The sequence below is a fragment of the Tyto alba genome, unplaced genomic scaffold, assembly GCF_018691265.1.
Source record: "Tyto alba isolate M040663 unplaced genomic scaffold, T.alba_DEE_v4.0 Super-Scaffold_40, whole genome shotgun sequence".
Classification (NCBI taxonomy): domain Eukaryota; kingdom Metazoa; phylum Chordata; class Aves; order Strigiformes; family Tytonidae; genus Tyto; species Tyto alba.
The window spans coordinates 1296388-1320213 of record NW_024881316.1 but is presented as its reverse complement, the minus strand read 5'-3'; the positions used below and the strand labels follow the sequence as shown (position 1 = coordinate 1320213).

At 48.5% G+C, this 23826-nt stretch overlaps 1 protein-coding gene across 2 annotated transcripts in view; it reads right to left on the bottom strand.

Moving 5' to 3' along the window:
• The window catches only part of SCML4 (Scm polycomb group protein like 4), a 70719-nt gene extending 47110 nt beyond the window's left edge, over nt 1–23609 (bottom strand). For both annotated transcript variants that reach the window (XM_033008466.2, XM_033008467.2), the window contains exon 1: nt 23485–23609. The gene's annotated coding sequence lies outside the window, so the exon portion shown is untranslated. The remainder of the gene's footprint in view (nt 1–23484) is intronic.
• Nucleotides 23610–23826: the final 217 nt, after the last annotated feature.

Below are 23826 nucleotides of genomic sequence, written 5' to 3'. Positions count from 1 at the left end.
ACACAAGTCTCATGTGACTGCAGAGAGTATACTTTCAGGGTTAAAAGCATCAGGCTTGCCACAGCAGGAGTCAAATGGAAAGGCTCTGTCTATCCTGAGCATCACTGTTTTCCTTCTGTCTTCAGCAGTGTGCATTTTCCACCCCATAGTGCTTTCTGAGGGACACCTTCAGTGTCTCTTCCACGTCCCAAAACAAAATGTTCCTGGGCTGGCTGCAGGCAGGGAGTTCAACAGGGAAGGGAAGTGCAAGAATTACACTGGATTTGGCACAAAAACCCACTGTGAAAGTCCAATGATTCAGGCTTTGCATTTTGGTCTGTTTTAAACAAAGCCTGACAACACAAACTTTCACAGAGGAGCTTGGCAGAGGCTAAGGAAGACAAGCCCAGCCCAGGGTTTTTCCCTGCCTGGGAAAGATCAGTGGTTCCCACAGTGGGGACCACTGGTGGTCATGAGGCTGGGAGACAGAGGATATGGACCTGCGCTGAACATCACACTGCACTGCCTTTATCATATTCTCATCTGATGGTAAAGGTAGCTGGTGGCACCTCAGAAACTCTGAGAGTTAACAACACCCAAAGCAAAAGAGCTGCTGACCTAGAGCACTACTTTGGCTGAAATGTCTTCTTTTGTGCTGGTGAAGTATTAAACACATGGCGGTCAGGAAACACACTAAATATTAGGAATCACAATTTTTTGGTCTTCCCTCTCTGCTCTCAACACTTGTGACACTGTGCTTTGGCAAAACCTCATAAAACTCCTTGTCACATGTGCTGACACACAAGACCCAGCTGGGCTGTGCACAAAACGATCTCTGTGTAACATATTGGAACTGATACATCGACGACAAGAAGTCAACTGCAATATACACGTTGTTGCTATTACACTTAATTACAAGCCCAACCGTGACTTGATTCTCCTTTCTTGTATGCTCAGGGAAATGGAGAGCACCTTTGGTGGCATGTACTGTGCTACGCTGCTGCAGATCCTGGAAGGCAAGTGTGTGCCCCAGCAGCAGGGAAAGGCAGCAGACAAGCAAAAATTGCCTCTGTCTGATGCTGGGGGGTGACAGCATGACCTCTTCTTACAGCCGGGAGAAAGCTCTTGGGCAGCCTGGAAAAACATGCAGTCAAATTGCAGGTTGGCCAGAGAGGCCACAGGGACGCAAGGGCTAGTCTGACTGTGCCCCGACAAAGTCAGGGTGTTACCTCAGAAGGACTTTCCTGGGGCAGCTCCGACTGCTGCCACAGCCTGGGCTCGACCCACAGCTCGGTGGCTGGAAAGCTGGGCGGCTTCAAGGCAAGTTAAGAGAACTTGATGCAATTTAAGGGCAAACGCAAGGAAGCAAATTACAGGCTACTAACAAAGGCACCGCCTCAGTTCAGGAAATCACTATAGGACAAACAGCCCGGGAGAGTATTTTGGGAGGGAAATTAGTATGCGTTTGCCCTGTCCTTGTACTTTTCCTAAGGCACTAGCTGTGGACAGCCTAGGATGATGCGACTTCAGTCTGACCTGGGTCTATCACTTTCCTATTCTTAGTTTAAAAATAACAGCAGGAAACCGCTTTACATTTATGGCTTCTCATCACTTAATGCAAGGCTACACACAGGGCAACCTTTCCTTACTTGTCTCTCAAACACTGCCATCTGGAAATTTAATTTCCAACCCTGCCTTCCAGATTGCCCCAGCAGATCCCAGCGAGGAGGCAGCAGGGAAACACCTCTCCTCACCCTGACGCCTGGGCAACTGCTGCAAGGAGGGTAAAATCTTGTCCCCTCCGGGCAGCAGAGGTTCTGCCGTGACTTCAGAGGGTCCTGTGCACAGCAGTCTGTCCCCATGAAACGCCAGGGATGGAGGGAAAAACTTGCCCTAGTCCAGCACTGGTGACCTGTAGGATGTTTCTAACAGCCCGTACTTTGCACTGTGCTTGCCCAGCATCATGTGTTGGTGTATACGGTGTATGATCAGCAGCACAGCTTACCGTGCTGGCAGCTATAGCTGGTAGTGGAGGGAGCTACAGTGCATTTCCTCCCACCATGTGTGGTTTTGATGGACTGCGAATATCCGTTCTTAATAAAAATAAATGCCAGCAATAAATGCAGCTTTTAACCTGCGCTCCAGTAACTGCAAGGGCTGAAGGTAAAAATATCACATTAAATTTTATATCAGTAATTCCAGAGGATGATCATTTAAACTTGGTTTACACCAGGTCTCACACAGACCTGTGCTTGGACTGGCACAGGGATGATGCTTAGGGAAGGAACATGCTACTCATGCATTAATCCAAAGGAAAGTGCAAAAGTGCAGCTGAAGGAGAATGCCCTTCACTCCCAGTACAGCCACTGGTCCCAGCTGCAGGACTCTGACCCAGGAGTCCCTGCCAGATCTTGCACCCTTGCCTCCAACTCCTGACTCCTGAAGAGCTTCATATCTCCCAGATCTACATATTGAACAGCCGTATGTGGAAAAGATATAAACTTCTTGTAATCTTGTCTGTCTCTCCTTCAGCTGTTGTTCAGGAAAGCACCTTCTGCAGGGGAATATCACGTTATTAAATGGGAGGGAAGGGATACTTTTCAGCCAGTTACAGGACTATTTTCCCCTCCTCTGTGCACAGCAGGGCAGCCCTTTGACTGTGACCGCTCAGAGACGATGACCTGCGGAGCAGGTGAGCAAGATGAGAGGCATTGCCTGATCTGGAAGCAAAGCTTTATACCTGCGTGCTCCTCTTGGATAGTATTCAGGGACACGAAGCATTACACATCTCCTCATCATGAATACCAAAGCAGCACCGCACAGTACGGTAAGTGTTTAGTGAAGAAGGCAGTAGGAATTTTTGCTAATAAAAGCATTGAACCAATATTCTCTGCATGTCTGGATATGCTTGCCTCTTGGCACTGCACGGAAAACACCCATGTCACCGTTACTTAAAGAAAGGGCAGGATAATTTTCAGCTGTGGCATGAAGTTCTACAGCAATCTGCAAAGCTCTTCTCTTTTCTTGCCTATTGCCTTGGGGATTGAAGAGAGAAGAAGCTGCTCCTCTGGGGGACTTCCTTGCCCATTTTGACCACAGGGGGATAATTTCTATATAAAACCCTTAAGACTGTCCTGCCAACAGGATCTGAGTAGAAAGGCCCGTTTTCCCAAACTAATCAGTTAAGAAACAAACAGCACAAATATCTGTGCTAGGTGTGGGAGCCAAGAATGTGATTCACCCCACCTAATTTCAAACCTCAGTTTGTCCATCACCTCAGTACAGCTGCCTCTGGTCATTTTTAGATGTGATCTCTCTTACACTTTGTGTCACATCTGCCAAAATGTCTTGGGCACCTCAGATCATCTCAAGTGGTACTAGATGACTACTTTAGGCAACCAGACTTAGCTATAGGGAATATTCCATAACAGATTAAGACACCTAAATGCCTACATTCAGACCCTTATACAGAGATGTGTCTGTGTGTGCTGGATGTCTGACTTCCCATGGTATTGGTGGAGATCTGGCCAACATGGTTGAAGGTGTGCAGTCATTCAGCTGGTGAGGTATCGATGTGGTTTGTGGTGGGCTCAGTGGCTCTAGGGTCCGCTCACCAGGTGTAATTTAATGATCATGGGAGCTTTGTCACTTCCTTGTGGACACCTGCATTTAGGTGTCTTAATTCAGAACTTAAGCCATTTCTGAAAGTTGGGTTTGACTTGTTTATTTTATACCCAACATTAGGGTGAGGTTAATCATGTCCTACATATACATGTTTCTTCTGTTTATAAAATAAGCCCAGGAAAATAAACTCATATGTAGATACCTACAATGCCTAGGTGAATCCCACCCTTGGTTGCTCATGCTTACCCTCAATGGCCAGTTCTGTCTTACCATATGTTCAGGATATTTCTGGTTAATGGTACTTTGCAGTGCAGAAGAAAGCACTGTCTTTTTGGAATTGGAAACTCAAGCTTCACAGGTAAGAAAAACTTGAGATTTCTGGGCTTGTCCTAGCCTCCCTGTGAGGATCCATGTGAGGAACTTCTTACCCTTTCAGTGTCTCCCTTCTCCCACATGTCCCACAGCATCCTCTCCAGGAGGCAGAAGGACAAGCAAACATGCAAAGCAACTTGCCTGGGACAAAGCCAACTGATGTCAGGGTCCAGGCTTCTCACGGTCCCCATACCCTAACCACTGCCACATGTCAATTCTCAAGGAAAAGTGGACAAAATATTTAAGTACCTCTCATTTGGAAAAAAAATAATGTGTTTCACCTCTTAGTTCATAGAGTATTTGAACTTTGCCAGCTGTCCTGTGTTTTAAATGTTCTCACAAGCAGTTTAGAAAAGACTGGAGAAAATACAAAAGACTGGAGAAAATACAAACACTTTTTCTTCTGCTTGAAGCCACTCCCAATGATACTGATCCTTAGGTATTCAAAAGAGGTATTTGTGAATTTTCCCACACGGAGCAGTGCTACAGCAAAACCTGTAAGCAGGTACAAGGAGGAATGAATGCGTTTTTGTTCTGGGCTGTAAAAACATGGATTTCTAATGAGCTGTAATATTCTGTTAGAGCTGGTAGCTATATACCATTATCTCCCCACAGCACAGCAGAGATTTAACTCTCCTTGATATAACTGAAAGTAGTAGCAGCATCCAAAACAACACATACCAGCATCTGTCACTGCTTAGACTCTGACTACCTTGCCCTGAAGCCATCGTATCAGCCAGAGAGACTATGGGAGATGACAGCACCAGAGAGGGAAAAATGGGCAAGTTTTCCTTCAGTGCCATCATTTTGTGTCTGACATATGCATGGCAAAAAGGTGGTACATTTTTTTAGTCCACTTTTCTGAAGAGTAAGAGTTCATGTATTCACAAACGTGTGCTCTCCTTCACTCCTCAGATGACTTTTGAACTTGTTGACTCATTTCAATCAGACCTAATGGGACACAAAAACAAGGGGTGCTAAAAGACAGAGATGTGAGACCCCAGTTGTGCTCCTCCAGTTTTGGCCACATGTCTTATGAGACAATGAGAGCAGAAGACAGAATATAAAGTCTTCCATGCTGGAAAAAACTCTTATCAGACCCAACACCCTCTCAGACACCAGAATCAGGCAGTTACAGGGCACAAATCTATAGAAAACCAAGTGTCCTTCTCTCCTCTGCTCAGGAAACTACCTGGGACTGTTCTTTTAATTGCTCCATGTTTGAGTTTGTCCCCTGCTTCATGGGTACCAAAGGAGGTGCAGCAGCCACTCTGGACATGGCTGGCACACCGCTGTTGGGCTATTCACATCTCGGGAAATAGCACATTTTCTCTTTGCACCTAATTTCAGCTATTCTGACCCGCATGTCTCCAGCTGCAAAAGGCTACCCGGCAATAACAATCGCATGGCACATTATTAAATAATTTGCCAGAGGATCCAAATCAAGCGTAATTCAAACAAGAAAACATCTATTTACTCTTGCAAATGTGTCCCAATGCAGCAGAAACCCAGCATCCCAGAAACCCCAAAATCCTGCCATGGGTGCTCTGCTGGGTGCTCCAGGCTCGCCAGTGGCAGAGCCCCTTCAGAAGGGTCCTGGGGCAGACTTGTTCTTCAGCTGCTGAGAGCAAGTCTTGCAGAGCTGCCATCGGTATTTTCACAGTCGCTGCGTTGGCGTGGGAAAGGACCAGGCACCATGCAAGCAGCACCCAGTGCTGTACCCTGCCCTCTTCTCCCTCTCACCATCTGGGTGCCTTAATGAACGGGCAGAGAGCTGGTAGGAAATAGCACAGGATTCTTCAAAATCCAGACAAAAAGTATTGATGGTGTCTGCTCCTTTCCTTCTTACTAAGAGCAAAAGAAAGGAAAAATGGTTCCCTGTGTCATCTTACAGCCCGATTTTTTTTTTTTTTTTTTTTTAAGTTAAATTCAGCAGCAGTGACACTGCTGTCCTTGAGGAGGTGTTCTTTTGAAGGATAGCACCCTGGTGACAGCAGGTAGAGAAGTAGCTGCGTGCCCCCTCTCACTCAGGGTTGCTTAATGAGCCAGAAGAACTTGAAAACCCTGGCAAGAATGGGACCCCCAGGAGCAGCTGAGGCGAGCCTCGCCTCCTGATCTTACCTTTCTTCATTTGGCCTGACATTTTTGTTGCAGACGAGTAGCCTGTGGTGGGGAGTTGAGGAAATGAAACGTTACGGAGAGCGAGCGAGCACGGGCAGAGCACCAAAGGAAAGATGTGAGAAATGGATGTGACAAGGCCACGTGAGTGGCAAGGGTCGCTCTGCTGAGGTGGTCAAGCCAAATGTGCACAGAAAAGGGAGAAAATAAAGGCAATTCCTTCCTTCTCCCTCTCTTACGCGGCGCTAGTAGCACCACTTCTGATATTGCAGAGAAACAAGAAGAAAAAGGGTGCCTGGACTCAGCCTCCCACCTCAGCGAGATGTTGGAGAGGAGTGGTGGAGTTCCTCTTGCAGGTCTTTGCCTCAGACTGTGGTTTACCATTTGCAAGACAAGGTGCCAGCAAAACAAGCCGAGTCCCTCCCCTCACGACCCCAAGGCCTCCTGCCTCAGCATCTATCTAGGTATGCAGAGGTGCCATTTCAGTTTGCTAAAAAGAGCCTCTTAAAATCCCCGGGCCTGAAATCCCGAGGGTGGTAACATGTAGTGAACTGCTGGTGGAGCACACCAGGAGCCGTGCAAAACTCCCTCTGCAAACTCAGAGGGGCAGGATGGAGGGCTTAAGCGAAGGGCTGAGTGTTTGTAAGCTGGTATTTATTGTACAAGCGGCGACTCCTGCAGACTTGCAACCTGTTCGCCAAGCCTTCCCGTCAGCCTACCTCCACTTCATCTCCTCACCTGCCCCACCACATCCGAGAGTCCTGCCCGGAGCGCTGACAGGCTGCAGAGCCTCTGAAGGAGGTAGGTCCTCTCCCCTGCGGGACGTTGTACTCCCAGCCAGGAGGCAGATGGGGCGCCCCCTCCTGCACCAGCATTCCCCTGGGTGTAGGGGGGGTGTAACGGAGGGCTGCCACCTTTCCAGGATGCAACCACCTGAAGATAACGTCCCATGGGCCCTTCACTTCCTTCCCCATTGCCCTGCCTCTGGCCGCCTGCAGGCCAGGACCGAGTGACTTTTCCGGCGGCCAGGAGGACTGTAATGCAGAGCACATCGTTCTTTTCTCCCTGAACTACCAGACATGATTTCTAACACCAAGATCCTCCAGCTTCAATTTCCCCAGTTTAAACCCCAAGCGCTGGAGATGCCCAGGAGATGCAAAGATGCCCAGGATGTCTATTATTAATTAATTAGATGACGCTAGAACAAATCTTTCCATAAATACGTGGATGTTTGTAGCACCGATGGGGCTTCAGCCTGTAAAACTCAGGCTGTGGTTCTGAACCAGCAATTAAATTTAAATTGGGCTTTGTATTCTAACACAACCTGTTTCACATATTCAGCCAAGCAATTCCTGGTTGAGACACCCTGGTTTCTGATCACATACTTGCCCAGTGTAATTTACGGGTCGCTTTCCAGAAGTCCCCTCCTGCCATTAGCTTTGTTACCAAGGAACTTGCGCAGCTAACAAGCTAACCCTCCTTGAACTTCAGGCACACAAAGCAATATCTTACTTATCTACAACCTTCAGACCAGCAGAGAAAGCACCAACTTCTCTTTAGAATGTAGTTCCTTTCTTTCTCATCGTCTGTGCCTCACGCAGCAGCAAGATGTTTTCATCACCCATAAGCCACGTATCCTTTCTGCTCTCTGTTAAATTTTCAGGAGCAAAGCTTTGGAACAAATGAATGTGAAATGAGCAACATTTATATTATGGCCATTTCAGTTCTCCAGCTGAGTCTGTAATTGGCTGATACTCATATTTTTTCCCCTCTCACTTGTCTGGCAGCACTCTGGCCTCTTGTTTTATAACTGCTTGCCTTTTTCCCTCCCTACCCCCACCCCATTTTCTATAGTTTTTACATTTATGGGACATCTTCAACCGGTGTTTGCCATAAATGGCTAAGCCTCACAAAGCTGCTAGCTCACTTCAAAGTACGCCCATCCCTGGAAAGATTCAACGTCAGGTTGGACAGGGCTCTGAGCAACCCGATGTAGTTTAAGATGTCCCTGCTCATTGCAGGGGGGTTGGACTAGATGACCTTTAAATGTCTTTTCCAACCCAAACTATTCCATGATTCTATGATTCCAAGGATCCAAATATCTAGAAAATTTCCCTCAACTGCTTCCAGTGTTTTCTTGAACCAGGTATGCATTGTCCTTCCTGCAGGAAAAAAAAAAAGTTGGACATTTATATGTAGTAGGAAGAAGGAGCAGGTACCTAACTTAGAGAAGGTCAATGTATTCAAGTTAGATGATGGGAGATGGGCAGGGAGACGAGGCAATAACTCCACACTTCTCATTTTTCTAGATCCTATGTGCCCTCTCATCACAAAGAATCCCTCTGGGGGGCACTTGGGACAGGGCAAGCTGAAGAGGGATTTTGTACACATTTCTATGAAGGTGATGGAGAGCAAATAGAAATAGCACAGAGAAAGTCTCACCAATGTGATACAAACAAACAGATGTGCAAGAATTTGAGATGCATATCCCACTTGCCAGGTGCACACTGCAGTGAGACCTGGCTGGGAATTTTTGGAAAACACAATGTATAACAATTCTTTTTTAGGTGAACATTTTGCACTAAAGAGCGAAGTGCAACAACACTTTTGTTGGAAAGCAGCAAAAGAAGCTGTGTCAGGGTGGAAGAGCTGGAAAGAAGCCAAAAAGGTAGACTCACCCCAGTCCCACTCACCCCCTGCCTAGGCACTCCCCAGCAAACAGAGGCATGAAACTCCAGTCCCTGTCACACTCAGGACCAAGCAGGATTCTCTCTAACTACAGCTATACTACTAAATAAAAAGAGGAGCAGGACTAATGTCCATCTCCAGGGCGCAGGGGCATAGCAAAGCTTGCATCCACAGGGCTGAGGTTGGCCCCAGAGCTGCAGATTTATCTTGGGAGAGTTGGATCAAGCAGCCTGGATGAGAGCCAGGGAGGATGCTAATCTTAACCAGAGCAGAGAAGGTTGAGAGGTCTCCTTCTTTTCTATTTGTAAAAGGGGGTGCTCTGGTACGCTGAGATGGCCCCTTGATGGCAGATTGTTACCCAGTGTGAGGTCCTAGCCTCTCGCCGTCTGCTGGTCACGGCTCTCCCACGTTGTGTGTGTTCATCACAGAACAACTTGATCCCAACACCATGTGCTGGATACGAGGACACTGGCTTGGTGACTTTCTCCCACACACATTGAAATGGCTGTGATTTAAACCCAGCGTGGGATGAGAAAGAACTTTTCACCCCCAAAACACTGTCAGGACAACAATCTGCTTCCCCCCCAGCCCCAGCCTTTCCCCAGGGCTTATTGTGCTGGGACCAGCCTGGGCTGCATGGCCTGGGCACGATCCCTGAAACCGTCTGTAATTAGCAGAAAAAGTCACTAGCACAGAAACTAGAGTCAAGTTGAAAAACTGCCTCTGTTCTCCAGATCCAGTGGACCTCCGGCAGTTTAATAAGAAATATGAGCAAACCTTATAGCGGAGAAGAGAAAAATGTTGTGATGAGCAGCTTGAGGTGGTCTGGATGCCTATTGCTGGCATTTATTGCCTCCTGTGCTACTCTAGGCGTTTCGTTATGGCTTATATACTATCATCCTCAATTACTTTGCTAAGCCAATACGTTTTTAACACAGAGACAGCCCCTGTCCTGCGTACAACTGCCATTATTCCCTACCTTTCCTGAGCCTACAATACGGAATAAAACTTCCATGCTTCCTTCCTTGCCAAATTATGTCTCCTGCGTGAAATCACCAGGGCTATTGTACTCGTTTCGGAAAAAGGGGCAGGACACTCCCCTTTTTACATTAAAGTGTGCTCTCGAGGCAGTTTGAGCACTGAAGAAGCAGTCCACTGCTGCTCCTATCCCACAGAAGTGATACCCCAGCAGTGTGCTGGGGACCTCTGGGGGGGGGGTCGACAGCCATGTCCCCTCCCCTGGTCCCATGTTGCCTCGTGCTCTGCCTCCCTTTTAGTCACCAGTAAGAGCCAGCCACTGACTCTGGGATGATTTCTTTCCAGCACCAACACACTTGACTGGATCATGCATACCAGCTGATACGCCTACCACAGATATCTGTCCCAGGAAATAAATTAACCCCCTAAATCTGAAGAAGTGATATTACAAAAGTCAATAGGGAAATATCTTTTCTTAGAGAGAGGGCAGGAATTTCACACATTTCTCACATAAAGTTATCCTTATTCCTTAAGGACCTGCTGCACTTTTATATTACATTTTGAGAAATAATACTTATAAAAGATTCATCCTTTTCTGGCATAAACTGGAGTAGCTCTTATGTTTCTTTCTTCAGAGACTTCAGGGACCACAGCTTCTGAAGATGCCCAAAGCTTTCACTTCTATGCACGGGAGATACGTTGATATTCAAACCACATTTTAACATTATAATTGGACGGCATAAATAAAAGGATATTCGTTTAATCATTAAGTTCAGGAACAAGAAAAGCGTGTGCACCACTTGCAAGAGTCTGCTGTGTTACCCAGGACTGCTTGGGAACTAGACAGTCACCCACTGCTACTGCTTCCCACTCCAGAAACAGGAACGCTGGTGCCTCGGTGGCCACTGGGCAGGCTGGCAGAGGTTGGTGCTGGTGTTTCAGGCCACCAGCTGTGATTTGTTTCTCTTTGGGACAGGGAGCTCTGGCCGCTCGCAGGCTTGCTGTCTGCCTGGATGCTGGATCTGTCTTTGGGGGGAGGCCACAGGTGGCTCTCAACATGCAGAGTGGCCACATGTGGAATAGAACCATGCTGGGACACTGCAAAATATCCCAGACCTAAGACTGAAACCTGTAAACACCATGTGGCGAGTTAGCGAGGTTTGACTCGCTGTGACTAGGGAGCAAAGCTTTGCTACCTGGGGCTGGTTACTAAATCACGCAGCACCCAAGAGTGAAGTTTTCCCCTGTTTGATGATGTCTGTAATTCATTTTCTAAATAAACATATAACCTTCAATTTCAGAGCTGTTTTGATCCATTTCCCCCTCCAACAAACCGCCATTTCCTGTTTTCTAGATGATTTTTACACTGTGTTTGGCAACAACCTTCTTTTCATCACCTAGAAACTCAATATTCAGAACAAATCCACTCCAGCTGGCTTGTGTGTCATCGTCCACATACCTTGGACAACAGATTATGCACAACTGTACTGATTAAATGTCTACTTTCACTGCTCTTTAAGAAAATACACCCCAGATAAAAGGTACCGTTGAATGAATTTTCAGTTGGTTTGTGCTTGCAGGTGCCTGTCAGTAGAAGGCACACTCCCAAACCAGCTCCAAGGTCAACTAACAGAAAGCTTTCAGGCATGTAATGGAGACTAAGCGTGGAGTTTGGCCCCCGTGTAATTCCTACACCAGTTGGTGAGAGGAACACAGACCATTAGCAGAAGGCGTGCGTGTTCTTGCAGTCCAACGTAAGCCTCCAAAACAGCACTCTGTGGGACCAGAGAAGAGCTCGTATGGCGTACTCACTCCCCACGCATGGTGATTTTTTTCCCCCACAACACATTGAATTGTTCACCGGTTCTTGAGATGCCATTATTTTCTTATTTTCTATGCCTGTATCACAAAATTGGCAAGAGATTTCCGGCAGAGAACGGCAACGTCTTCCATTCCTGACTGCGTTTCTTCCAATTAATCGGGACACCAATTTGAGCAGCAAAGACAGCTCATCACAGCTCTATGGAAACACCTGGGGCTGCCAAGGAAGAAATGTCTCGGTGCACAGACTGAGGCACATGGCAGCCTGAGCCTGACGACAGCCACCCTCTGCGTCATATTGTGATTTAGCACAGAGGTTTTCATGTTCAGTGGCAGCGGGGGCTCCGGGAGCCCCTCACTGTCTGGGGACTGTCCCGGTAGGTGAATCACTAAGGAAGCAGCACACAGTCATGACTGCTGGCACCAGCTTTCCTACGGGCAGGGAGAGCTCCACCACCTCCTGAGACCTGGGGGTGCTGGGTGAGAAGCGCTCAGGGCGCCTGTGCGAGCCCCGATCGGGAGGGTGGTCCACTCTTCTCCCCCCATGCCACAAATCCCCCTAAACTAGAAGCCTTCAAAAGCACCTCCAGGTTCCTGGCATGCCTCTCCGGTGCAGAATAACTTCAAAATTTTTCAATAAAACGTTTTGGGTTTTAATCCCTTTCTTCTGCCAGTGGGAAAGCACAAGTGATTATGAGACAGATAAAATATCTGCAGGTCACAGTTCACTCTGCCTGCCCCTGTGTAGGGGATGGGGACACTGGATGGAGGTAAGGCATCCTTTTTTTGCTTTGTGTGTGTGAGCACATCACTCAGGGACGTGTTATAAGTTCTTTGGGGCAGTACAGTGTTTGAGTCAATTAGTATATATCTCTTCATTAAATTTCTGTGAAATTGCAAAGGAAAGAAAATGGCAGGTTGAAATGCTCCTGGTATCTCTCTTGAAAATCCAAGGCAGTCTCTAAATGCCAGTGCATCAGGTGGGTTTCAGATACCCACAGTAGAACAGGCAAAGTGCCCCAATGCAAACTCCAGCTTCTGCACCTTAAAGCCCAAAGTCAGATTTACTCTCTTGCATTGTAATTCACAGGGGATCCAACACCATCAATATCATCATTATGTCCCAAATTCTTTGTCCGAAGCCATTTTCTCCACTTGGAGTTTATCCTGTTTTTCCACCCAAGCTTTCTTATCTCCTTTATCATCTCTGAGAAGGGATGATTTTAACATACTTCATTCAGAGAGATCTTCCACACTTGCAAAGAGCCTGTGAGAGCCTGTGGCACAGTGCCATCCACAGCACATGGTGAATGGATCCTCCCAAGTACCTGGAGGGATTTCAGACTTTATTTATTTAATTTTCTTTTTGCTTTCCTCTGATTTTGCGTCCTCTTATGGAGCATGCTCTCCTGGCCTTCCCAGCGCATCATTTCTCTCCTAATGCTTTAATACCCCTACACCGACCAGCCTGAGCTGCCCTCTTTAGCAATCACCAGTCAGCAGGACCATAGTGTCAAGCTTTTCACTATCCCAAAAATAGCATAAGGAAGTGGCACATTGACTGTGACTGTAGGCAAATGTGACGTTTTCAGAGGCTGACTTTATTTATTTATTCTGTCGTCATTTATTTCTCTGTTGCAAAAAAAAAAAAATCATAAAAAATAATGCACTGTCTCCCAGACTTACTCACAATAATCATTAAAGTATCTCTGACTAACAAGACTTCTTAATCTAACAGTAATTAAGGCTGCAGCCGCAGCCTGGGACACAGGCTGAGCACACAGCAAGACCATCATTTCCATTCCAGTCCCTCTGAACTTTCCCTCAGCTGTTAAAGTGCCAGACACGACTGCCTCCACAGTTATACATGTATCCACGTGCTGGCACTGATGGTAGAAATAACTCAGGGCCAAGTACGGCCCTATTTGCTGTTGGACCTATAGATCCCATACTTCTATAATCTCTCATGATGTTTGGGAAATCCAGCTCGTGTGACATCCTAAAGCACGCAGGTGGGCACACATGGCGATTTTTGCCTGCTCTGGCAAGACCTCCCCCCTCTTTGGCCCTGGGGACCGTTTCCCCTGGCACAACCTCCTGTGGGGCTCGCTGTCACCTGCACTCGCTGATCTGTGCCCCGAGTCCCCAAGGGCACTCGGGAGGGGTTGGAGCCTCACATCTCCCCCCTCCCGGCTCCCTGTCTGCTCCGAAGCTTTCACCCAGGCAGGATGCTGGCCGCCTCTCTGCTCATCACCCTCTCCCCTACCTCCCTATGCATGAGACGTCTGTATCTGCAGAGCTAAATATTAATGAGCTTGGGGAAACTCCCCCGATTCCAAATTAATTAGAATAAATCACCCACCAAAAGCATCAGTCAGTCCTGCTCTCCCCATTTTGCAGAGGATGATGTTCCTGCATGCCTCCCTCCATACCTCACACCCTGACTGCCCTTCGTTTTCTTCGTTAGGCAGCCTCCTCCCTACCCAAGTAAATAAATACCTGCATTGTAGAAGCATAGAACCATAGAACTGTTTAGGTTGGAAAAGACCGTTGAGGTCACCGAGTCCAACCATTAACCTAATACTGCCAAGTCCACTGATGTCACTGACGTTCCGTGGAACATCGGTCCTTCACTGGACAGACCCTGTTGCTCCACGCGATCTAAGTTGGGGGAGAGACAAAAGCCCTGGCATGAGGTTAATGGTAGCTCACCTGAGCAGTTTTTTCTTTTCAGCAATGACAAGTAATTGAGTTTCTTTGCAAGCTCAGCATTGGTCCCTGTTGTCAACAGAGGCTGCCACTGCTAAGTGTGTAAAAATAATGGGTAGGGATGAAAGATCAATCATAATTTTTGCAATATTGTCTCCCAGTTTAACAACCTCATCTAATTAGAAATCATAGACAGCAACCATGACAGGTACATTTAATATAAGTTCTGAAACATCTGAGATTGCAAGCATTTCACCATCTCTAATATTGTTGCTAATAAAAACGTCTCTGAAGTTGAAGGTTTCTCCCAAGAGTCTCCCCCCATACCACACAGCTCAAACCCAGCCATCCCAGAGGACCAGCACGGGCCACTGGCATGTCTTTGTGTCTGCTGCAGGGTGCCCTGGCACGTCCCAGCTTCTGAGCACTTGTGTAGCAAACGCACAAAGCTGTGACCACGCGGGGATGGGGCGAGACGTGACAACCCACTTAGCTGAGCTGCAAGGAGCAAACACCCCGGCGCTTAAGCGCCTTGCAGCAGTGAGCCTGCGTTTTTGATGGTGTCGGTTTTCGCAGCTGGATCTGCAATGGGAAACGATTTTGCTGCCCAGCCCTGAGCCCGGGGTGAGGGGCGCTGGGTACCCCCACGAGGCTGGTGAGGACGTAACGCTGCCTAACGCAATGCCGGGTAATGGGCTGACCTCCAGTGCCAGGCAGGCATTTGGAGCAGTAGCTGTGGCTGCACGGGAAGCAGGCTGAAATAATCACATTTTGATCGGTCCCATTAGCCTAATCACTTGATTTTTTTTGTTTCAGAGCAAATTTACCTTCATCTAGTCAGCTGTAAAGAACAAAAGAGCTACATTTTCTGTTTTGTTCTTTAGCATCACCCAAAAAGCACATGTTCTGAAAGGGAAGAATATTTGCACAGGCTTAGCTTCGGTGGCCAAATACAACTACAGCAATCCCATGAGGAACAAAGCACATTAATGTGTGTCCAATAAGCACAATCAAGGAAAAAGCAGCAAGTGATAAATATCCCTGGACTATTAGACCTGCAAGGCACCTCCTGAGCAGCCGGGCAGCAGTGCCACGTGCACCCATACGAGGGTCAAGATGCCCCCAGAGCTTGTCCTGTGACCACGAGGTTTTCATTCTGTCTCCTCTGGCCAATAGGGAAAATAAGATGCTCAGCCCTGCACAGGGCTTTGTGGCTGAGCAGGGAGGGCCGGCGAGGAGGACAGCGTGGCCAGAAACCTAGGAGCATCTTTTTCAGCTCATTGCTCTCCCTAGAGAGCAAGCCAAGGGGACGGTAACCGCAGCTGGAGTTTGGTTGCCCAGTCCCAGACTCAGTTCCAGTCCCAGTCCCAGCCCTTGCCAGCAAGCCGAGAGCAGGGCTTCCCGTTTTGGCCCTGGGGCAATACCTGCACCCACGCTAAAAGTGCAGAGGTTGCACAGGAGGCAAGCTGGGCACAGGGAGCTGTAGAAAGGGCAAGTCCGGATTAAAACACATCTCTGAGACACAGCACAGCTCCACCTCACCGTGCCTTGAAGATTTTCAGTTTTAGCACCATGGGCTCCCTTTAACATCCGCTGTGAAACTCAGTCAAAGCCACTGCGCTTCACCTCGGCATTGCGGGGAAGCCAGAGAGAAGCCCCGGTTCCCAGCCCAAAACCAGGCACCCAGCTGCAAACAAGTAAAGCAAATAGCTGCTCCCCTCGGCTCAGCCACCCTGGGGAGCAGGCAGAGCTGTGTGGCTGGTGGGTAACAAAAAGGCTCTCGCCCTGGGGCAGGCTGAGGGCACCCGGCTGCAGCCCTCACTGCAGCCCCTTCCTGCCCTGGTTGTGCCAAGGGTTTTGAGCTGAGCCTAGGTTGAGGCAGGTCTTGCACCCCCCAGGCACACCGCTGCCTTTTTTGGGGAAGGGAGATGTAACCCCTCCCGAAAGGTAGCGGCATGAAGGTGCACAGCAGGGCCTTCGGGTGGGAAACAGGGAACGTCGTACCCAGCCACACCGGGAGCTTATGAAGGACAGAGAAATCCACCTTCTCCCAGCCCTTGCATCCCACCCAGCAGAGCTGCCCCCACTCCCACATGGGACACTGGTTCAGCAAAGACTCGACCCTGCCAAACTGTTGTCCCCCCCACGTCTCACCGAAGACCGAGGGACTGCAGCCACCTCCAAGTGTGTGTCAGATCAGATGGGACACAACACCCTACACGAGCAGCATCCTCCCTTCCTGCATTTTAAGGAAAACGGATCAAGTATCCGCACCAGAGCGGTGTTTTAGATTGCTAAGCTTCCTCTTGAATGACTGAACGACAGTGAGTAATATGTATTTACATACATTATGTTCTATTCCCCCATTGGAAGGCGATTTGTGTAGATAACTTCCATTAATGTTAAAGGGATTCATTCACATAAATCCTCGGCACATTAATGGCCGGCTAGTCTCCTCTGTGTAGTATTTCGTGTTGCTACATTTAGCGAGCGCAATATAAACGTGGCCAACTTAATATGCAAATAAATTCAAGTATTTACTGAGCCATAAGAGACAGTTACTAGGCACATCTCTCATTCATCGTTTATAGGAAAATAGATGGAGCCTGCCAGATGAAATCGGGAGATAAATGCTATAAACATTTTTTAAGGCAGCAGGGGAAAGGATACTGAGTCTCCACACATACATAAATAATGATCATAAACAGTTTCTTGAAGACATCCTCTATTCTATTTATTTTTACTCTGCGCATGTGTTTCCCACACATCCACACTGAAGCTCTATCCGTGGCATTGCTGTTCCCTGCTGGTGGCACCAGGGTCCCCCCCGGCCCCTGGGGACAGTGCAGCTGCCTAAGCTGCTCGAAGGGAACATGCTCACCTTGAAAAAGTGGGCCATCCCCTGCAGCTCCCTCTTTTCCTGGCACCAAAATGTGAGCCCTTCCTTTAACAGCACCTGGCGCAGGTAAGGGGAGGGACACCTTTTGTACTGCACTGGGCATCTGCAAAACAAGAGCCCTCTCTAGGTCTGTGCTTTTCTGAGGCGGACAAAAGACATTTTCTGTGGAAAAACAGATCTTAAAAATGCATCAGATACAGTATTGTTGAAGTCCTCCTTCAGTTCCCCGTGTAAGGTTTTTAAGATGCCATGCCAAATGGATGTGTCCTCCACAAGACTTCTCTTCCTAGTGGTAATGAATTAACACTGATTCACTTGTTTACTCTTGCAGATGGAAAACGAGGAAGAAATCTCTGTCTCTATTGCACAGTTCAATAGGATGGTTCTTATGCACATACATGCTAATGGAAATATGCAGATACATATACTAAAATCCCCTCTCCTAACATTGCGCTTTGGGGTTTTCCTCAGCTAGGACCCCAGAGCTCCCCTTTTCCCTGTTCAGTGACTCCCTCTCCTTTCCAAATCTCTTCTGTTCGAGTACCGTCTCTGGCCAGGTTTGAAGCCCCCTCCCAAATCTTTGCTCTCTCCCCCCAAGACATGTTTCTCTCCCCACAGTGCCTGCAGGTGCAGATGGCTGCAACCCCCCGATGTGTACTTTAGAAATCAGACCATTTTACACAGCGGCTCTATAAAACGGAGGCCCCCCCACCCCAAACCTGCTTGTGCCCATCCCAGCACTGTTGTGCCCCTCCTCTGTCTCCTCAGGAGAGCTTCCACCACCCCTTGCAGGGTGCGGTGCCGGGCTCAAGGCCCAGGTGTGCCCATTCTGCCCCAAATCCGGGCTGCGCTGGGGGCCAGGGAGCAGCGAGAGGCACTCAGGGAGCAGGAGGGTACCCGAGAGACTGACTTTGTGGCAAAGGAACAAGAGGTGACAACAAGACATCCAGCAAATGGGACCAGAGGTGGTCCCTCACTCCCACCTTTCCTCTCTCCTGCCTTGATAGACCTGCAGTGTTTGAGTGACACTTTCCCTCCGACCGTGAGTTTATAGGGTGACTGAACAGTCACTGGAGCCTCTTGGGATGACAGTGACCATAATTCTCAAAACTGCCTGTGCCCCGAGACAAGGTGTTGGGTTAAAAACTTGCCTGTCTGTGGTGTCCTCCCTGGCAGGTGGGCAGGAAGAAATCACGGGGAGCCAATGCTGCTTAGAGGCTTTCAGGTCACCAAGAACTTCTCCTGAGTTATGGGGACGTGGCAGCTTCTTTCTGCTAGCAGGAGGGGGATAACACACACCTCCACCAAGAGCCCCTCACACAGACAGCTGCCTGCAAGCCAGCCTGCTCAGCTCGGAGACATCTCAGGCTGGCGCTTCCTCCAGGGAGCTGTTTTGGGAAGATTTTCCTTGTAGGAGGTGGTCACCGCAGCCCGCAGGTAGTCTTGCTGGCTCTGGGGAAACTGGCTCTTGGGAATCTGCCCTGCGAGGCTTGGGGTGTGGGGATAGAGTGTCCTCGCCTACCATTAAATCCAAATCAGTTTTGAAAGTAAAAGCACTCACAATTCACTTCTGTATTGAAACCTCGGGTGCATGACACCAGCAGGAAGATGGGGTGCACGAAGAAAGGAGCTCATTGCTTCCCTGCACCTCCCACCAAGTAAAACGTGCCACATTTTGTCGTACCTCCTTCACACCATTGACACGCAAACAGAAGTGTGGGGAGATGGAGGCAAGCATCAGGAAAAGGTGTTTTACCCAGCAGGGAGGTAGGGCAGCTCTCGGAGTCTGGTCCCTCAGCAGAAGGCACGTGCACACGCGCTGTTCGCGTCCAAGAAGCACGCCAAAGAGAAATATAGCTGATATTTTACAAGTTACTCGTGTTGCTTGAAGCCACAGAAGATGTTGCGAGGAGGATGCTGTGAGGAATCGCCCACTGCTGCACGCGCCGTGGGATTAACCCTCTGCAGCTCTCCTGGGGTGCAGCCCCAGTTCCGAATGTGGAGAAAAGCCTGTCTTTACTGGCATGCTTTCGGAGTAGGTTTAATGGAGGAGTGAGACTTTCCCCTGCCCTGCGCCAAGGGCAGCCCCCCTTCCCTCCTGCCCCCAGCCACAGCAGAGCTGCTTGGGCACCCCGGGTCCCTGGGCGCCACGAAAGCAGCCCCTCTGCGAGGTAACCAAAGCACCGAGAGCAATTTAGGGCACCACCCCGAACGCTCCATTTCACTCACACCTGTCGTAAATCAAATAAACGCCGGTGAATACTCCCAGGAGCCCCGCATGTATAAATATTTGAAGCAACGAGAGCAACAGCTGGCCCCTGTGAAAGCTTCTGCTGGCCTGACATTTCTCATGCCGAGCACACCGGCGTCCGCGCGCGTGCCAGGTAAGAGGAGCAGCAAACCAGAGGCGTGTTCCCGGCCCCGCTGCCGCCGGGGGATGGAAAGGAAACCCCGTCCTTTGCCACCCCCCCCCCCCCCTAAACTGAACACAGCAACAAATTCAAACAGGTGGAGAGCAAAAGGCTGGCGTTTATAGCGCCATTTCTCCCGTACGATGAGAATCACCTTTAAAGATGGGGTCAGGATAAACTGCAGGGCAACGGCAAAGTGTTCGGTTCAAGAGGAATTATTCATCCTTCAGCGGAACATAATTACACATCCAGACTCTCTCTGGGCAATTCTTTATTCAGGCCAAATTTACACTAGCTCCTAAGGGGAGCAGTCAATCTTAACGAACGACTTACAGTTTCATCATCTTTATAAGGCTTTATTAAAAAAAAAAAAGAATATCAGAAGTTTCAATCTTTAATTAGTAAATTTTAACCCCGCCTTCACGGCACATCACCCTTTCTTTTGTCAATTCCTTCATTCTCATCAATAGGAAAACTTGATACAAAGATGCTAGCTTAGATTATAAATTATTTTCAGTTTTATTAGTCAATAGCAAATTTAGCCTGTACCTATAGTGCACCCATATATCATGGTTCTGTCTGGCAGAGCAGTGTGTAATCCCCTGATACACAATTTTGAATTAGGTTTTTTTTTTTAAGATACAGCAAAATAAAGAGAAAATTTAAATTCCTTTGCACAAGAAACCCATTCCTCATGAGTCAACTTGTTACAACAGAATTAATACACATAATTAATTTTTCCCGTTAAGGTGAGCCTGGGATATTTTTCTTTGCATAAGTAAACCAATTATTGTTCATTCTCACTGCAGGGAGCCCAGTGGTGACTGTCACCTGTTAAATGCTGTAGCTGCTCCTAATGGTCAGCTGGAGAATTCAGCTGGGAGTGTTTTATGTAAATAAAGCTGACTCCTCCTTTGCACCATTTTAAAGCTGTAGGGAGAGAAGTAGGGCAGGATTTTAGGGAATTGGTGTATTTTTTCTCATCGTTATGTTTTTCTTCCAAAAAACACCATGATGCCATTGAGTACACTTCATGAAAGTGAACTAAAATCCCCTGAAACTAACAGGGCTTTGCTGACTTCAGTGTTATCAGAGATAAACATTTTGTTTCATTACATTTTTAACAGAAATCATTGCTGTCGTACCAACTATTTCCTGAAGGTCTTCCTTACTCAAGGCGTGCTTTTATGCCTTGTATTTATTTGCCAGGCTTGCATGGGTTCCCCACCATTTGCAGGAGGAGAGCGTGCCTCGGTCTCTGGTTTAAAGCACCTCAGATGTTCTCAAACTGATGCTGGGAATGTTGGCCAGCCTTGGTGACGTGAGTTCAGTCGGCAGCAGGAAAGGAGCCCCTGGGTCCCTCTGGGCAGAGCCCAGCAAGAAGGGGCGATGCTGGGCAATAGGTTAAATCATCCCCCTTTTCTACTGCGGAGTTTGGGGTGGCTCCCAGCAGCGCTGGGCGCTGGGGGACGCTGCGAGGGTGCCGCCAGGTCCCGGCATGGCCAGGGACGAGGGGGACGGGCGCGTCCCCACCGCGGGCAGCCCACGTCCCACAGCGAGCCCCCTGTTCGCCCGCCTCGTCCCGGGGGGGCTGGCTGAGGGAGCAGGCAGGAGCCCAGCTGGCAGGGCTCGGCTGTCTCCCGTTCCCAGGCTCAGAACGGCCAGCCGTCCCACACCCTGGTCCCTCACTTCATCCTGCGGCTTGTGCCCTCTCTCGCTTTTTTTTTTTTTTTGCTGTTGTTGTTGTTACCTTAAATTCGAGGGAGGGAAGGCGTCAGGGAGACATCTGTGTAAGGTCACATCTCAGCCTCCAGAAGCTTGGAGTTTCAACCACATACCACGATGGGGTGCTCTATGCTGTTTCCCTCTCAAACTTTTTTTTTTTTTTTTTTAATATGTCTCAAAATGCCAAATTTTTGTGTCAAGCACAGCGCTAAGGGAATGGCTGAGGGAAAAGCATCCTACTGCGATTTCTTCTTTCTAGGTACCGTAGCCACCATCAAGCACCTGTACAGTCATGTGTTCCCACCAGGTGAGAAACATCAGAACAGGGTGCTGACTGCCCAAGAAAGAAAATTGCCTTTCTACCCACTCTTTTCCATAAAACATAGGGAATTACTCATCAAACATTTCCAATAAACAAAATAACAGAAATATTGGAGTTACCGTGCTACACCAACAAAGCATTTAGCAAGGTATACCCTCTGCGGAGTTTCTGATCTAATTCAGCACATGTACATTTTCTGTTGGTAGATTTCTTTTTCTGTCCCTCTTCCACACTCCATCATTAAAAAGCTCATGCTTCCGACAGTCTTTCTAATCTGAAGAACATGTGCATCAGCTAAATAACTTTTATGATGGGGCACGTGGGCTCTGCCTTGACAAGAAAATCAGTGTGACCTCTGAATTAAAATAAAAAGTCACCTGTAGCTGGAGAGGCTGGGAGACACCTCATCTAAATAAGATCACAAAACCTGAACGTGCAAATTTCTAAAGCATATCCTCAGCTGGTGTCAGATGAGGCTGGAGCCAAGGAAGCTGTGCTAATTTACACCACTGGCTGATTGAGCCCGGTGTACTTAGTTGGACTGGGGACTGGCAGCACAGTGGGGTGGAGGAGGCTGTAAGTACTCCTGTAGCACAAAGACACTTTTTAGACTCCAGCCCTGCTCCCACAAATAACAACATCCCCACGCTTTCCAAGTATTTGCTACTTAACCCCCCCTTTACGTGCTTCCCATTCTGCCTTTATTCAGTTTGAAAAGCCCTTGGTCTATCCTTGAGCAAAGCGTCTTCAGAAGCCTCTTGAAATAAACCCAAGATTAAACAGAAATCCCCCTCCAAGCACAGAATTCAAGCAACTCTCCTTCTGCAGCTCACCACATTAAGTTTATGCTCCTGCCACAAGCCTCGCCCTCACCAAAACCCAAAGCAAACTTCTTTCCGCCAGACCGCTGCCGTCAGATGAACCCGAGGAAAAGGAACCCAACGCTCGCAGCCGTTCACCAGCTACGGAAAGGGAAACGGCGCCCGGGTCTCAAAGGCTGAGTTACTCACTGAACCACGTCGGGCTTCACCCGCTGGCAGCGAGCCGTGGGCAGGGGCCGGGGCTGGGGCCGTGGTGGAGCCCTGGGGAGCTAGGCAGGGACTAGCCGGGAGCACACATGCATTTTCACCCCCCGTGCTCTGCCCTCCCGCTCGCAAAGTTACCTTTAAAACACCTGGAAAGACAAGCATAAACAACTCTGCTGAAGTGCGCTCCTCGGCGTCTCCCATAAGCTAGGTGCCCGGCAGTGTCGAAGGAAAAACCCGGCAGACAAACAGCATCGCTCCCTTTGGTTTTCAGTTAAGGATAAAAATTCAACTTAGCATCTGGTTTGAAGATATGAGGAGATTGTAATTAAACTCATTGCTCTCTGAACTCAAAATCTGCGATAGAAATACTGCCCTGCTACGTATTTTGCAAAATAAGTTGTTTTTAAAATGGAAGAGGCATTTTACCTGGCAGCAAAAAAACCCCCGCTTAGGTTCAGGTTTGGAAAAGCCCGAAGCTGCTCTGCATGCAGAGTGCTCTGTAGTCCGAAGTCTTCATCAACTAGTACACACACACACACACACACACACACACACACACACACACACAGAAGCACAAACGCAGGCTCCCGCCGCCGCGCAGCCCGAGCCGGCGGCACACGCCGATCTGCTGCCCCTCTCCCCCCGCCACGAGCTGCTCCCGGGACGAAGGAAGGGTGTGCTTTGGTGGAGAGAGTCTCCAACTGAGGAGCTGTAAAGTTACCGAACAGACAAGCAGAACGAGAACTGCTCCGACAAGGCTCGATGACAAACATCAGGCAGAGAAGAAGAAGAAGCATGCTTTCCCCTTACCTATTGCTTAGGTTAAAACACTGAGCAGTGCCTTTAGAGAGCCCGGGCATTGGGACCCAAAGGGCAGAGGACTTTCAGCACAGTCACACAGACCCCAGCAAAAGCCATCTTCTCCCTGTCTCTTAGCACAGTGTAAGTCTCCGGCAGCTCGGCTCTCCAGCTGCAAACATCTCATTAGACTAATGCATTCAGCACAGGCAGAAAACTCGATTTACCATAGCTACAGCAATGAATTTCCATTACGATGACAGCTTCAACCACATCATGTCCGGAAAAGCAGCCAACCACTGCCTTTTAAAGAACACACACATTTTACACGCAGAAAACGAGGCCTGCGCGCCG